The following is a 14,434-nucleotide window of genomic DNA, read 5'->3' as shown; positions in this document are numbered from 1 at the left end:
GTCTCTGTAGTGGGGCGTATGAAGAGGGGAGGGGTGTTTTTTGTGTTTGGAGGAGGGACTCTGTCATTTAGAAAAGTGAGAACAAGTTCCTCGTTGTCCAGTGAAGACGGAACAAGAGCATCTTAAACCATCAGAGCGTTGAACATGAGAGTCCATCAGACTTTGATCTGCTTCTTCTTCCTCAGTGAGTACTCTCTATTCCTACACTCCTCTCTTTTCACTGCTGCATTTGTCTTCTTCATAGTTGACTTTATTAGTTACAGGAGACAGAATAAGAAGCAGTCTGTGGTGGGTGGACTCTTTCAAACATGTTGGTTTCTGTGGTTAAACTAGACGTTCAGTGTTAAAATAGAATTGAGGAAACTGAACAGAGTACTTTGAAGCTGACTTTACCAGATAAAACTAAGATACAACTAATAAACCTAGATGTCACAGTTTACCATTTTAAGTTAAGTTGTTCAAGTATTCACTCATAATTCACCTTTTTCTGCATGCTGAATGTAGAAGTTGGATGTATTTTTGAATTCAGCAGACACCAACTTGTAAAAAGTTGAATGACGTTTCAGTCATGCAAATGCAAAATGCAAATTTTAGAGAATGAATGTAGGAAAGTAAATAAAGATGTAGGATGTCTGTTATTGTTTTGTTTTGGATAATGTGAAACAAATCAGACTGAAAGATCTAAAAAACACAGAATATAGTTCATGATTATTTATCTCTTTTCCACAGAACTGACAGATGGATTCCCTTTTCATAAAGATATCGGTGTCCGTGAAGGAACTGAAGGAGGAAACTTCTCAGTTGAATGCAGCTTTACATTTTCTGGAAGCAGGAACGTCTTCTGCAGAAACGACTGTAAAGATGAAGACAGTCTTTGTGAAACCACAGATGTCAGTGCTCAGTGTGGCAGATACAGCATTGAATCAGGTTTAAATAACGATTTTTATGTGAGCATCACGAATTTGAGAAAGTCTGACTCTGGATCGTACACATGTTGGTTGGAGAGATACTTGCGTCTAAGTTCAAGTAATACGTTTGAGCTCAGAGTTAAAGAAGGTGAGTTTTTACTCTTCATGGACTTCTTTACATCTTTGAAATATCTCAGTAAGTAAACATTTAGTTTAGAGCTGCATCTTTTCTTCATTGTGAACTCTAAAAATTCTTAATTTAAACCAACAGTTTGTCTGTAAATGATCAGATTAGTCGACACGTTGAAGTTAATTTGAATATTGTTGCAACAGACAGACAGAATAACTTTCACATTTATCTGTAGTAGAAAAAGTTATTTACTGTTTTAATGTATATGTAATAATTGAGCTTATTTGAGAAGTTTCAGCACACAGTTGAAGACGTTTTTTTTTTAAATCTTTTTTTTTTTTTTTAAATAGTCTTTTAATCTTTTCTTGTTATGAAGTTATAACCCAGGTCACAGAATATATATTTATAGAAATGTGTATAATTAGAGAGAGAGAGAGAGAGAGAGAGAGAGAGAGAGAGAGAGAGAGAGAGAGAGAGAGAGAGAGAGAGAGAGAGAGAGAGAGAGAGAGAGAGAGAGAGAGAGAGAGAGAAAGAGAAAGAGACATGCAGGAAAGGAGCCACAGGCTGGATTCAAACCCAGGCTGCTCGCTTGGAGGACAAAAGCCTCCGTACTAACCACTAGAATACCAGCCCCTCTCTCCCTGATTTCTGACTCTATCCACTGTCTCTAAATAGAGGAATAAAAACCCTCAAAAATAAACCTTAAAAACCTCCAGCTCATCTGTAAATTATAAGATCGGCTCAGATCAAACAATTGAAAATGTTTTCACCAAACACGATGATCGACTGCTGCTTTGAGCTTTATTGGTGTCAGATTTAATTTGTACCTTTATTTTTAAATGGTATTTTCCAGCTATAACCACCTCTAAACCAAACACGACTCCTAAACCATCATCGACCCGCTCGACCTCCACACTGACCACAGCGCAGACTGTGAGCTCCAGTTCAGGAAGCACCACGACTTCACCACACTCACCTAACACAACCACGACTTCATCACACTCACCTAACACAACCACGACTGAGCAGCTCTCATCAGCTTCTGGTTCAGGTACATTTACATAATTATAAGTATATTTATAGACATACTGTATTTATGCAAGTATATGAATGTGTATCATTGTATGTGTAGTATGTTTATTCATTGTTGGATTATTTTTCTGTTTTCAGGTTTATATTAAAATGTTTAAACCTTCTAACTAAAGCTCGGCTCAGACTACAGGAATTTTAAAATACTACCCAATTTTGAAATCGGGCAGCATCTCGTATGTAAGGACAATCTTAACAGATATTCTTCTTTATAATCTTCAGCATGCAAACACTACAAGATATGAAAAACATGGTGGCGTCTGTAGCCTAGTGGCTGGTTGGCCCCGCCCCATGTACGGACACTTTCATGATATAATCGTCAAGATTTGAAATCCTCAATATCAAATATCTTTGAAATAAACTGTGGCAGTTACGATGCTCTCTGAGCAGATCAGGAAGCTATGGTTGACATTCTTTGTGAAACCACAGATGTCAGTGCTCAGTGTGGCAGATACAGCATTGAATTAAGAAATACAGTTCTTTATGTGAGCATCACAAATTTGAGAAAGTCTGACTCTGGATCGTACAAATGTTGGTTGGATAGATACTTGTCTCCAGATTCAAGTAATACGTTTGAGCTCAGAGTTAAAGACGGTGAGTTTTTACTCTTCATGGACTTCTTTACATCTTTGAAATATCTCAAAATTTAAGTTGAAGTAAAAAAAAATATTTCAGAGCTGCATCTTTTCTTCATTGTGAACTCTAAACATTCAGTTTGTCTGTAAATGATCAAATTAGTCGACACGTTGAAGTTAATTTGAATATTGTTGCAACAGAATAACTTTCACATTTATCCGTCATAGAAAAAGTTATTTACTGTTTTAATACATTTGTAATATTTGAGCTTATTTGAGAAGTTTTAGCACAGATTTTAAGATTTTTTTTTTTTTTTTTATAGTTTTTTTATCTTTTCTTGTTATACAGTTTTAACGCAGATCACAGAATATATATTTATAGCAATGTGTATAATTGTGAATCTGATGAGCAAAGCGCAGACTGTGAGCGTCAGATCAGGAAGCACCACGGCTTCATCACACTCGCCTCAGACAACAAAGAAATATGAACAGGGCACATCAGCTTCTGGTTCAGGTACATTAAAAAAATGATAAGTAAAAATATAGTTTAGAGCTGCATCATTTATTCATTGTGAATTATCAAAATTCTCAATTTATACCACCATCTTATCTGTAAATGATCAGATTAGTGGACATTTTGAAGTTATTCTCAGACTTTAAGTATTTTTCTTCTCCCTGCAGATTTCTTGTGTAGTTGTTTATGTAAGTTGTTTTTAGTCTGCACATGCTCATACTGTGCTAATGTAAGTACATACACATGTCAAACTTACATTCATTGTTGGACTTGACTTGGAATATCTTTTAAAATGAAGCAGGAAATTAAAAAAACAATCATGTCCCTCAGGCTTTAAGCTGCTTGTGCGTCTGATCCTGGTCTTCATATTTATTGTATCATCAGCAGCTGTGCTGATAGTCTGCAGGAGGAGGACCACAACACCTGAAGGTGAGATGTTAACATCATCTAAAACTCACCACACTCACAAAGTAGCCAGCGTCCTGGTCTGATGGAGAAAAACACAACTCAGCTCTCTGAAGGAAAGAGGCTCCACAAAATGCAACAAGTGGTCCTGATCTTCTGAATTATGTTTTTCAGAATCCCATGTGGAACTAGACTTCGTAAATATTAACCATGTGAGTGTCTGAGAAGATTGTTGAATAGTGAACTTCATTAAAGATGGTAAAAACATCAGACATCAATACAAACTAAACCCTTCTTTCTTCTTCTTCTGCAGGACGATCAAGAGCATGACGAGATCGGAGAGGAGGACAGACAGAGTGGACTTCCTCCTGTGGAAACATCTACACTTTAAAATTCATGTTGCAGCGAGTCCAGAGCAGAACTATTTTTTTTAACACATTTTGGTTGAAAGATAACATCTTCATTGCAGAGCAGAGATAAGATCGTGGGAATGTGGTTGACAATCTAAAAAAGAAGAAGTTGTTTCCTCATCTTTAAGTTTAACTTAAAGTTCTCAGAAACCTATGTGATGAAAACAGGAAACAGGCGATGTTGTGCTCATGTCTGTAAAAAGTGTGTATCTGGACTTTAAACCACAAACTTTGACCTTTTGATGAAGAAGACCCTCAGCTGAATATTTTGTTTTATTCAGTAAGATCATGTTTTTATGTTTTATGTAATAAGAGGATCTTGAAGTGCACACTGTTGAATTCCTGAAGTTTTGGACACATGTCACTGAATCTCAATGAAACAGAAAACGTTGATGCTAACTTAGGTCTCGTACAGATCGATCATTTTGTCATCAGTGCTCATTTGGAGCTGCACTTGATTCTGTTGCCCCGATAGAAATAAAGATAATAAATATTTGGGGCCAGAATTTCAATTCTGTGGTCATTGTCTGACTAAACTGTGTTGATGATTGATTTGAGATATAGCCAGAGTGCCAAATCCAAGATGGCTGCCGGCGCCATGTTGGAAAATTAACTTTTGAACCTGAGCACCTAGAATCGTGTAAGAAGACACTTTTTTTGTGTAAGCCAACCATGAGGATTCAGACTCTGACCTCAGTTTGATGTTATGACATCATTTTGACACAGAAATCTAAGAAAGCTGCCGTCCAGTAGAGTGAAAATGTAAGTTTGGAATGGGAAGGTAAGATGTGGTGTTTGAGGTGTGCCATTTGTACAGTATGTAAAGAAGCAAAATAACAATGATAAACTATAGCTATTGTAATTAAGAATCCATGCCAACCAAACATGTATGGTTTAGTAACAGCAATTCATGTTTCAGGGGTCTTTTCATAATTATGTTCAGTTCTCAAGTATAACTCAATGCAACACATTAAAACAACATGAAGTTATTTCTTCTTAGTTTGCTTTTGTTTACTTGTCAACAGACTATGTACATTTTTCTTTTTAAGTCTTTTATCTTTAATCATTACTTTCTTTCAATACAGAGACGTTGTGTTATAGTTTTGTCTTTTTCTAGTTTGGTTTTTCGATGTTTAGTGTTTCATGATTTAGTTTGTAGTTGTCCTCTGTGTTTCTTGTATTCCTGTCTGTGTGATTGCCCTGATTGTCCTCACCTGTGACTTGTTAGTCTCACCTGTGTCTGATTCCCCTGTGTATTTAGTCTCTGTGTTTCTGCCCTTCCGTGTCAGTTCATTGTTGCATGTATGTTGTAGGTGTCATATGTGAGTTTACTCGTGGCTACTTGTTTTCTTGTGTTTGGCTTTCTGAAGTGAGTTTTTGTTTAATTAAATAATTTTTGGTTCTGCATCTGGGTCCTCCTCTTGGATTTCTCAAACTGTAACACATTGTTTATTGTTCCTGTTCTGTAAAAAAAAAAAAGGGAGGTAACTCTTTTAACTTTGTGCTGTGCTCATATTATTTTATCCCCAATAAAAAAGATTAATATAAGAAAGAAACTGGTTGAAGAGGAGGAGAATATGTGACCTTTAAGCTGTATGTAAAATATCTACTGACTGAGGTGATAAAGTGACCTCACTATGATCACAGTATGTCCTCCTTCTAACTTTAGATTCTGCTCCTGAATGCTCTGGATTTGTTTGGACCAGAGCAGGTCTCCCAAACACATGAACACCCACAAAGACATAAAACAAGTTTTGTAATTGGCTTAGCTGTTTAGTGATGAAGCTAAGTGAGTCTGTTCTTTCTCCAAAGAAGTCCCCGTGCTGCATGTTTCAGTGTATTTGAAGGTACAACAAACATGACTGAGCAGAAACTCATCAAATAAATAAAACATTGATGCAGCTTCAAGTTTTCAAATCAACTCATCCACAAAGCTGCAGGTTACAGTCTCTGTAGTGGGGCGTATGAAGAGGGGAGGGGTGTGTTTTGTGTTTGGAGGAGGGACTCCATCATTTAGAGAAGTGAGAACAAGTTCCTTGTTGTCCAGTGAAGACGGAACAAGAGCATCTTAAACCATCAGAGCGTTGAACATGAGAGTCCATCAGACTTTGATCTGCTTCTTCTTCCTCAGTGAGTACTCTCTATTCCTACACTCCTCTCTTTTCACTGCTGCATTTGTCTTCTTCATAGTTGACTTTATTACCGTATTGGTCCGAATATAAGACGGCCTTTTCCCCCATCGAAATAGGTCCGAAAAAGTCGGGTCGTCTTATATTCGAGGTCTAGTATTCAGAGTGCAGCTCTAATTGTTCGCCTGTCCCTTTAAATGTCAACACACATGACGCGCTCTGGAGGAGCAGGGGAGTGATGACAGTGAGAGAGAACACAGCGGGGCGGAGGACGTGTGTGAGGAATAGGAGACATCGGAGGAGAAGTTTGGAGAGTTTTAGTTTAGCGGTAGTTTAGTTAAAAACGTTGCCTGTATTTCCTCTGTTATTTCAAAATGTTAAAAACATGTTGATAATATTGTTTGATTGTTAATCGATTTTAATGTTGAATCATACTGTACATAGTTCGCCCTTGTGAAACACTTTGTTTTGAAAAGTGCCGTAGGCCTATACCGATAAATACGGTATGTTAATTATTATTATAATTATTAATACAACAGGTGTTTAATTCAATGTGTTTTTAATATTGTTATTTTCAAATAAAATGAAGTTCTTTAAAAAAAGTTCTTTACAAAAACAAGATCTGGTCTGCAAATCTTTTTTTTCTAAATGAGTGTTGAAAAACGGGGGTCGTCTTATATTCGGACCAATACAGTAGTTACAGGAGACAGAATAAGAAGCAGTCTGTGGTGGGTGGACTCTTTCAAACATGTTGGTTTCTGTGGTTAAACTAGACGTTCAGTGTTGAAATAGAATTGAGGAAACTGAACAGAGTACTTTGAAGCTGACTTTACCAGATAAAACTAAGATACAACTAATAAACCTAGATGTCACAGTTTACCATTTTAAGTTAAGTTGTTCAAGTATTCACTCATAATTCACCTTTTTCTGCATGCTGAATGTAGAAGTTGGATGTATTTTTGAATTCAGCAGACACCAACTTGTAAAAAGTTGAATGACGTTTCAGGCATGCAAATGCAAAATACAAATTTTAGAGAATGAATGAAGGAAAGTGTATAGAGATGTAGGATGTCTGTTATTGTTTTGTTTTGGATAATGTGAAACAAATCAGACTGAAAGATCTAAAAAACACAGAATATAGCTCATGATTATTTATCTCTTTTCCACAGAACTGACGGATGGAAACCCTTTTCATGAAGATATCGGTGTCCGTGAAGGAACTGAAGGAGGAAACATCTCAGTTGGATGCAGCTTTACATTTTCTGAAAACAGGAAGGTCTTCTGCAGAAACGACTGTAAAGATGGAGACATTCTTTGTGAAACCACAGATGTCAGTGCTCAGTGTGGCAGATACAGCATTGAATTAGGTTTAAATAACGCTTTTTATGTGAGCATCACGAATTTGAGAAAGTCTGACTCTGGATCGTACAAATGTTGGTTGGATAGATACTTGTCTCTAGATTCAAGTAATACGTTTGAGCTCAGAGTTAAAGAAGGTGAGTTTTTACTCTTCATGGACTTCTTTACATCTTTGAAATATCTCAGTAAGTAAACATTTAGTTTAGAGCTGCATCTTTTCTTCATTGTGAACTCTAAAAATTCTTAATTTAAACCAACAGTTTGTCTGTAAATGATCAGATTAGTCGACATGTTGAAGTTAATTTGAATATTGTTGCAACAGACGGACAGAATAACTTTCACATTTATCTGTAGTAGAAAAAGTTATTTACTGTTTTAATGTATATGTAATAATTGAGCTTATTTGAGAAGTTTCAGCACACAGTTGAAGACGTTTTTTTTTTAATCTTTTTTTTTTTTAAATAGTTTTTTAATCTTTTTTTTTTTAAATAGTTTTTTAATCTTTTTTTTTTTTTAAATAGTTTTTTAATCTTTTTTTTTTTTAAATAGTTTTTTAATCTTTTTTTTTTTTTTTAAATAGTTTTTTAATCTTTTTTTTTTTTAAATAGTTTTTTAATCTTTTTTTTTTTTTAAATAGTGAGAGAGAGAGACATGCAGGAAAGGAGCCACAGGTTGGATTCAAACCCAGGCCGCCCACTTGGAGGACAAAAGCCTCCATATTAACCACTAGGATACTGATTCCTTACTCTATCCACTGTCTCTAAATAGAGGAATAAAAACCCAAAAGATAAACCTTAAAAACCTCCAGCTCATCTGTAAATTATAAGATCAGCTCAGATCAAACAATTGAAAATGTTTTCACCAAACACGATGATCAACTGCTTCGAGCTTTATTGGTGTCAGATTTAATTTGTACCTTTATTTTTAAATGGTATTTTCCAGCTATAACCACCTCTAAACCAAACACGACTCCTAAACCATCATCGACCCGCTCGACCTCCACACTGACCACAGCGCAGACTGTGAGCTCCAGTTCAGGAAACACCACGACTTCATCACACTCACCTAACACAACCACGACTTCATCACACTCACCTAACAAAACCACGACTGAGCAGCTCTCATCAGCTTCTGGTTCAGGTACATTTACATAATTATAAGTATATTTATAGACATACTGTATTTATGCAAGTATATGAATGTGTATCATTGTATGTGTAGTATGTTTATTCATTGTTGGATTATTTTTCTGTTTTCAGGTTTATATTAAAATGTTTAAACCTTCTAACTAAAGCTCGGCTCAGACTACAGGAATTTTAAAATACTACCCAATTTTGAAATCGGGCAGCATCTCGTATGTAAGGACAATCTTAACAGATATTCTTCTTTATAATCTTCAGCATGCAAACACTACAAGATATGAAAAAAATGGTGGCGTCTGTAGCCTAGTGGCTGGTTGGCCCCGCCCCATGTACGGACACTTTCATGATATAATCGTCAGGATTTGAAATCCTAAATATCAAACATGTTTAAAATAAATTGTAGCAGTTGCGATGCTCTCTGAGCAGATCAGGGAAGCTATGGTTGATTGGATCTTAATACCACTCACTCTAATCTGGGCAGAACAGTTCTAGTCGGGCACCCTCCCCCCCCCCCCCCCCCGACGGTCGGGAAGGGGGAATCGACTCGATTATCCTGTAGTCTGAGCCAGGCTTTAGGGCCAGTGCACAAAAGAATTGACCCTTATAGTTATATTTCACAAATCATGAAGTGTAAAACAAACTTGTTTTTGTGCCAAAACAACCCCAGGTCTTCTGTTGTATTTGGGTCTGAGTCTTTTCATCCTCATCGTCATATTATCAGCCATCCTGCTGATGTTCTGCAGGAAGAGGGCCAGAGAACCCAAAGGTGAGGCTACAGGAAACACACATACACACGGAACAGGAAGTGGTCGACACCTTTAATTTACGATTTTAACAGAAAATATCTACATTATACTCCATTTATAACTAATAACTATAACTGTAACATTTTGAGTTGACTTATTAACGAGGTGTTTTTCAGGACCCCCTGTTCAAACAGAGCATGCTGAAATCCAAGAGGTGAGTCTGAGATAATCAGGGACTTTAACTTTTATTACTGTTTGAGAAAAACGTACTGAAACAGTGTCTTTGTATTCTCCTCGTGCAGAACAACCGAGTGCATGAGGAGATCAGAGAGGGGCACAGATCTCCTGTTGTGGAAGTTTCAACAGTTTACACCTGTGCTAAATTTGCCAAACTGAACGGGGTTGAAACCACGGATGACTACAGCCTCCTAACTGCAGCAGCTTCTCACGACAAAGTAAGAAAAAACAGTGGAAAGATTTTAGATTAAATGTACTAAAATAAATTCACAGATTAACAACTTGAAGGCACAGCAGAGGAAATGTTATTTCTGTGGCAGATCAACAAGGAGATGTTAGTCAAACCTGCACCACCTTCATGTGTTATTTTGAAAAAATAAATAATATCCAGGAAGTGATCTGCTGCCAATTAAAGAAACAGGAACCAGGCCAGTTAATGTTCATATCTCTAACTTCCGTTGTTTTGTGGAGGAAGTCTTATAGGTCATAAAGATGTGGTTGCACATCTCTGATCTAACATGAAACTTGATTGAAATGGATCTATATATTAAGAGAGTATTTGTCAAAGATAAGTCTATTTCCAATGAGTGCTAAACAATAAAATGAACACAGAAGTGTCACAAAGTGCAGTTCCACAAATGGCCACTAGAGGCCCCACAAGCATGTCAATTCTAACAGAGGCCCATGTTGGACCCTGGTCGTGTATTGTGCTGTCAATAAACAAACAAAACTTTAGGATACAACATTTAAAAAGATCTTGTTGATGTCATGAACAAAATCAAAAGCACACGGTAAAAAATGCACCAGATTTTAGTCACTAAATCATAATTTAAGTCAGAAAACTTTCCTCTTTCAGAGCTCTGAATAATATTAATAATTTAATCAAAAACATTCAGTTCTTTCAACTGTGACTTATCAAGGCGCCAGTGACTTAGTGGTTAGTTTGTACGCCCCATGTACAGAGGCTACAGTCCTCAAAGCGGGAGGCCCGGGTTCATACATGTCACACCCCCCCCCCCCCCCCCCCCTCTCTCTCTCTCTCTCTCTCTCTCTGATTTCTGATTCTATCGACTGTCCTGTCTCTCTCAAAGGAAATTTTATAAAGTAAAAAAACATCTGGCTGATAAATTTTCACCTTTGTTTTCCTTCCAGATCGTCGATGACTCGAGTAAACTCATCTACTCTGAGGTGGATTTCTCCAACAGCCAAGCTGCCTCTCGTAACAGCGCCCCCTCTGGTGGAGCAAAAGATGATGTCATCTACTCCGTGCCCCGGGCAGAAGCTAGCTCAGAGAACACTTTGGCTCCTCTGTACTCTACTGTTACTTTAAATTAGCTTTAGCTTCAATGCTATCAGCGCAGCATTTATTCTCAGGTTACAGTTCAACAATTATCTGTTTTTCTTTTGGCAAGCTGTGATAGGTTAAGATTTTTATTAACAGAGCTGCATAAAAAAATAGCTTCAAGTCAGAGCTACTATTGCTATGGAAACAGTAAAGGTCCAATATGTAAGATGGACTGCAGTACCCATTTTGAACACCAGGTGTCAGAGTTACATATTGGTTATTTAAGTTGAGTTTTTTTTTGTTTTTACAAGATATATTGCATAAATGATTTTGTTAAATGTTGATATTTCTGAAGGCACAAGTTATACGTTACAGTTCAGTTATTGAGGGGCTAATTTTGGGTTAACAGAGACTTTGTCATCAAGGATTTTCATTGAGAACTTTGCTCAAACAAATTACAGTGATGTGCAGTAAAGTGTTCAGCAGGTGACAAACACGTTTCTGAAATGGAGGGTTAAATATTCACGTTTGGTTTAATGTTAATGATGGAGGGACGACCAGTTTTACTGTTTATTCAAACTTAGTGCATTTTCCATCACCTCTATTTGTGCAGATAGTTATCAGTTTTAATGTTACTGGTAAATAAATAAAAAAGTCTGCAGGCAAAATTAAATGATTTCTCTCTCTGAATGATAAGACTCCAGGACCCTGAGATGGGTTTTTATTATTTCTGTGAACTAACATGGACTGCAGTACCCATTCTAACCACTAGGTGTCATAGTTATATATTGCTCCTTTAAAGAATCGTCATAAATAAACTTACTAATGTTCAGTTTTTTCTGAGAAACAGGAACCAAGTTCAGTTTCTGTAATCATACATTGACAACGTCTTTATTAAGCTTTTAATCACAAACTTTGGACGTGTTGTTCAGGAAGTGTTTAATCTGAATGTTTCAGTGTGAACACAGAGAGGAAGGAAAAGGCGATGTTTCCTGTGTGAGCATTCACTTTTTATTTAACTGCAGCATCTCAATCTTATTTTCAGGGACATAGATGTGAAACCTCCCCAGGATTTTTGTATCTTTTTTAGTTACAATGTGTTTAAAATGTCAGTTTTTTTGAAAACTGTAAATGATTTCTGTTTTAGGGACACATTCATTGTAAACCTTTAAAATGAATATAAAGGTTTGTTGTAGAGTTGTTGCATCAAACAGGAGGAATCGATTGTTCTTAATGAATATAATGAAGGTAAGGTTTCTCTATAAACTGCTTTTAAATCTGCAGAGCTGTTCATGTTTTGTCATGGCAGTTCAATAATGTATAAAATAAACATTTAATATCGTTTTAAAGGAATCCTCTTTTATTAGACCAGTTTTTTATTAGGGTTTGAATTTACAAAAGATTTCTAAAGAAAACAAATGAAGTTGAAAAGTACTTTATTTTCAGTAGTGTTGGGATCTCCATGTGTTGAAACAAAGGTCCGGCCTGAAGCCACAGAAGCCTGAGTACGAGTACTTAAATGACTCTTACTCCCAGCATGCCCTGCAGAAACACTCCCAGCATGCTCTGTAACATCTAACACTTAGGTGTTAAGTGCAGGGTCGATAAAAGCAGCCGCCTCTCATTGTTTGATCTCTTCATGTGTGGTCTCCCTACACCAGAGGATACCTCTCTTCACAAGCTTCCAGCTTCAGGGGAGACACGCATTCCAACCTGGCCGACTTCCAAGGCCTGTTTTAGGAGTTTTTGGCGCAATCGGTAACTATCTGGTTCGAGCACAGAGAAATTCTTTCCTATTATTCTCGTCAACGTCGGTGAATGCAACAGGACAGGAGTGCTACAGACAGCCACCGTGACCTGAAGAAGAATACACCAAGGAAAATCTGCTCCTGCCACCAGAAAGAAAACAGAGCATTGCTTTTGTCTCAAATCTGACTCCTGCTGCCGTCTCTTCATCTGCCAACCTAACCTTGGGGCGGCAGTAGCTCAGTCTGTAGGGACTTGGGTTGGGAACCAGAGGACTCGCCAGTTCAAGTCCCGGTGCAGACCAAGCATGATGTTGAACATCATGCTTGGTCTGGTAGCTGGAGAGGTGCCAGATCACCTCCTGAGCACTTCCAAGGTGCACCAAACCCCCTCCCCACCATCAGCTCAGGAGCGCCCGCTGTGGGCAGCTCCATCACTCTGACATCTCTCCCTTAGTGCATGTCCATAGGATCCTGTTTGTGTGCATGTGTGTATATACTTCAGCCTATGTGTGTGTTGCATGACTACAGAGTGTAAAAACTGAAATTTCCCCTTGCCAAAGGGGGATCAATAAAGTAAATCTTCTTCTAAACAGTCATCAGAAAAATGTTTCCAAGTAAGGCTTTAGTCTGGGCACAGAATAGTTTAGGAAGGTTTATTCTATACCAATTGATAATTGTGCTTTATTGTTGACTGAACTTCACATTCTGTTTATTATCTCCTGTAAGCTGCTGCATTTGTTTTTGTTGCTGAACCGCCGTGTTCGCCTCTATGTGTTTTCATTCAATGCTATGCTAGTTTACTTTCAGTTAAATGCTTTCACAATCAGAAAGACCAGTGTACCTGCCATTGAATCAAAGTCCGGCCACTGGCTTTCTAGTGTTTAAGTTATAGTTACTGAACTCAGCTCAGAGAGTTCAAGCTAAGCCACACGGCTTCTTTTGTCTTTGTCCTAAACTCTGGAAGAGAGGGAAGAACTCTGATCCTTATTAATAATATTAGGCGCAGTCTAGGCCTGTGAAGGCTGTTTCGTCATGAGGCGGGGATCCGGCCGAAGATTTCTGCCTTTTAATAAGACAGTTTTTTTCTTACCACTGTAACTTTTGCTGCTTTGCTAAAGTGCTCATGATGGATAGGCCGGGTCTTTGTAACATAACAATGAGTACGGTCTTTTTACCTGCTTTTTTGTAATGTTAACAGACATAGAGTAAGGTAGTTTACCTGCTTTTTGTAAAGTGTCTTGAGATAACACTTGTTATGAGTTGACGCTAAACAAAATAAATTGAATTGAAATTGAATTGAATTGAATTGAATTGAATTAGTAATTAAGTAACTAATTTGAGACTGATTTTAGTGATGTTTTTGTTATTTTTCCCTTAGTTGTGCTGTTGTGTTTTGGTGAGTTGAGTGGTTTTATTTTTTTTGTGTGCTCTTTGTTGTTTGAGACAACAATTTAACAATTTTTCCAGTTGAACCTCATTATTGTTGCATAGCCAGCTGTCTGAGAGGTGAGTTCCTCCCTTCCTTTGAGGACTTGAGGTGTGAATCCCCTGTCCTAGCTTCCAGGATAGACTGCAGTGATCAGTTGGGAAAATTAGATAAGATTTGCTCTTATGTTGATCTAGCTTTGTTTAGCTTAGCAGCTTTGGTAACAGTAATCCACCAAGACCCTAGGTGAGCCGGGAGCTTAGACTCCTTTTGGATCAGACAACGCAGCACTGCAAGAAACTGTTGCCACGGTGAAGAATTCTCCAAACAC

General features: G+C 37.5%; 3 long non-coding RNA genes across 3 annotated transcripts; all 3 read left to right on the top strand.

Moving 5' to 3' along the window:
- The first annotated feature begins 107 nt into the window (after positions 1–107).
- On the top strand, positions 108–3,530 carry LOC136181135 (uncharacterized). Its single transcript, XR_010667554.1, has 3 exons — positions 108–184; positions 730–1,056; positions 1,892–3,530. It is a non-coding gene; the product is annotated as an uncharacterized lncRNA (long non-coding RNA).
- A 166-nt stretch (positions 3,531–3,696) lies between these two features.
- LOC136181125 (uncharacterized) lies at positions 3,697–5,020 on the top strand. The gene is made up of 2 exons (XR_010667549.1): positions 3,697–3,833; positions 3,935–5,020. It is a non-coding gene; the product is annotated as an uncharacterized lncRNA (long non-coding RNA).
- Positions 5,021–6,086: 1,066 nt separating this feature from the next.
- Positions 6,087–8,898, top strand: LOC136181119 (uncharacterized). Its single transcript, XR_010667541.1, has 3 exons — positions 6,087–6,161; positions 7,330–7,656; positions 8,462–8,898. It is a non-coding gene; the product is annotated as an uncharacterized lncRNA (long non-coding RNA).
- Positions 8,899–14,434: the final 5,536 nt, after the last annotated feature.

Source organism: Labrus bergylta, chromosome 12, assembly GCF_963930695.1.
Source record: "Labrus bergylta chromosome 12, fLabBer1.1, whole genome shotgun sequence".
In the NCBI taxonomy this organism is placed as follows: domain Eukaryota; kingdom Metazoa; phylum Chordata; class Actinopteri; order Labriformes; family Labridae; genus Labrus; species Labrus bergylta.
Note: the sequence above shows the minus strand (reverse complement) of the source record. Positions and strands in the feature narration are given on the sequence as shown.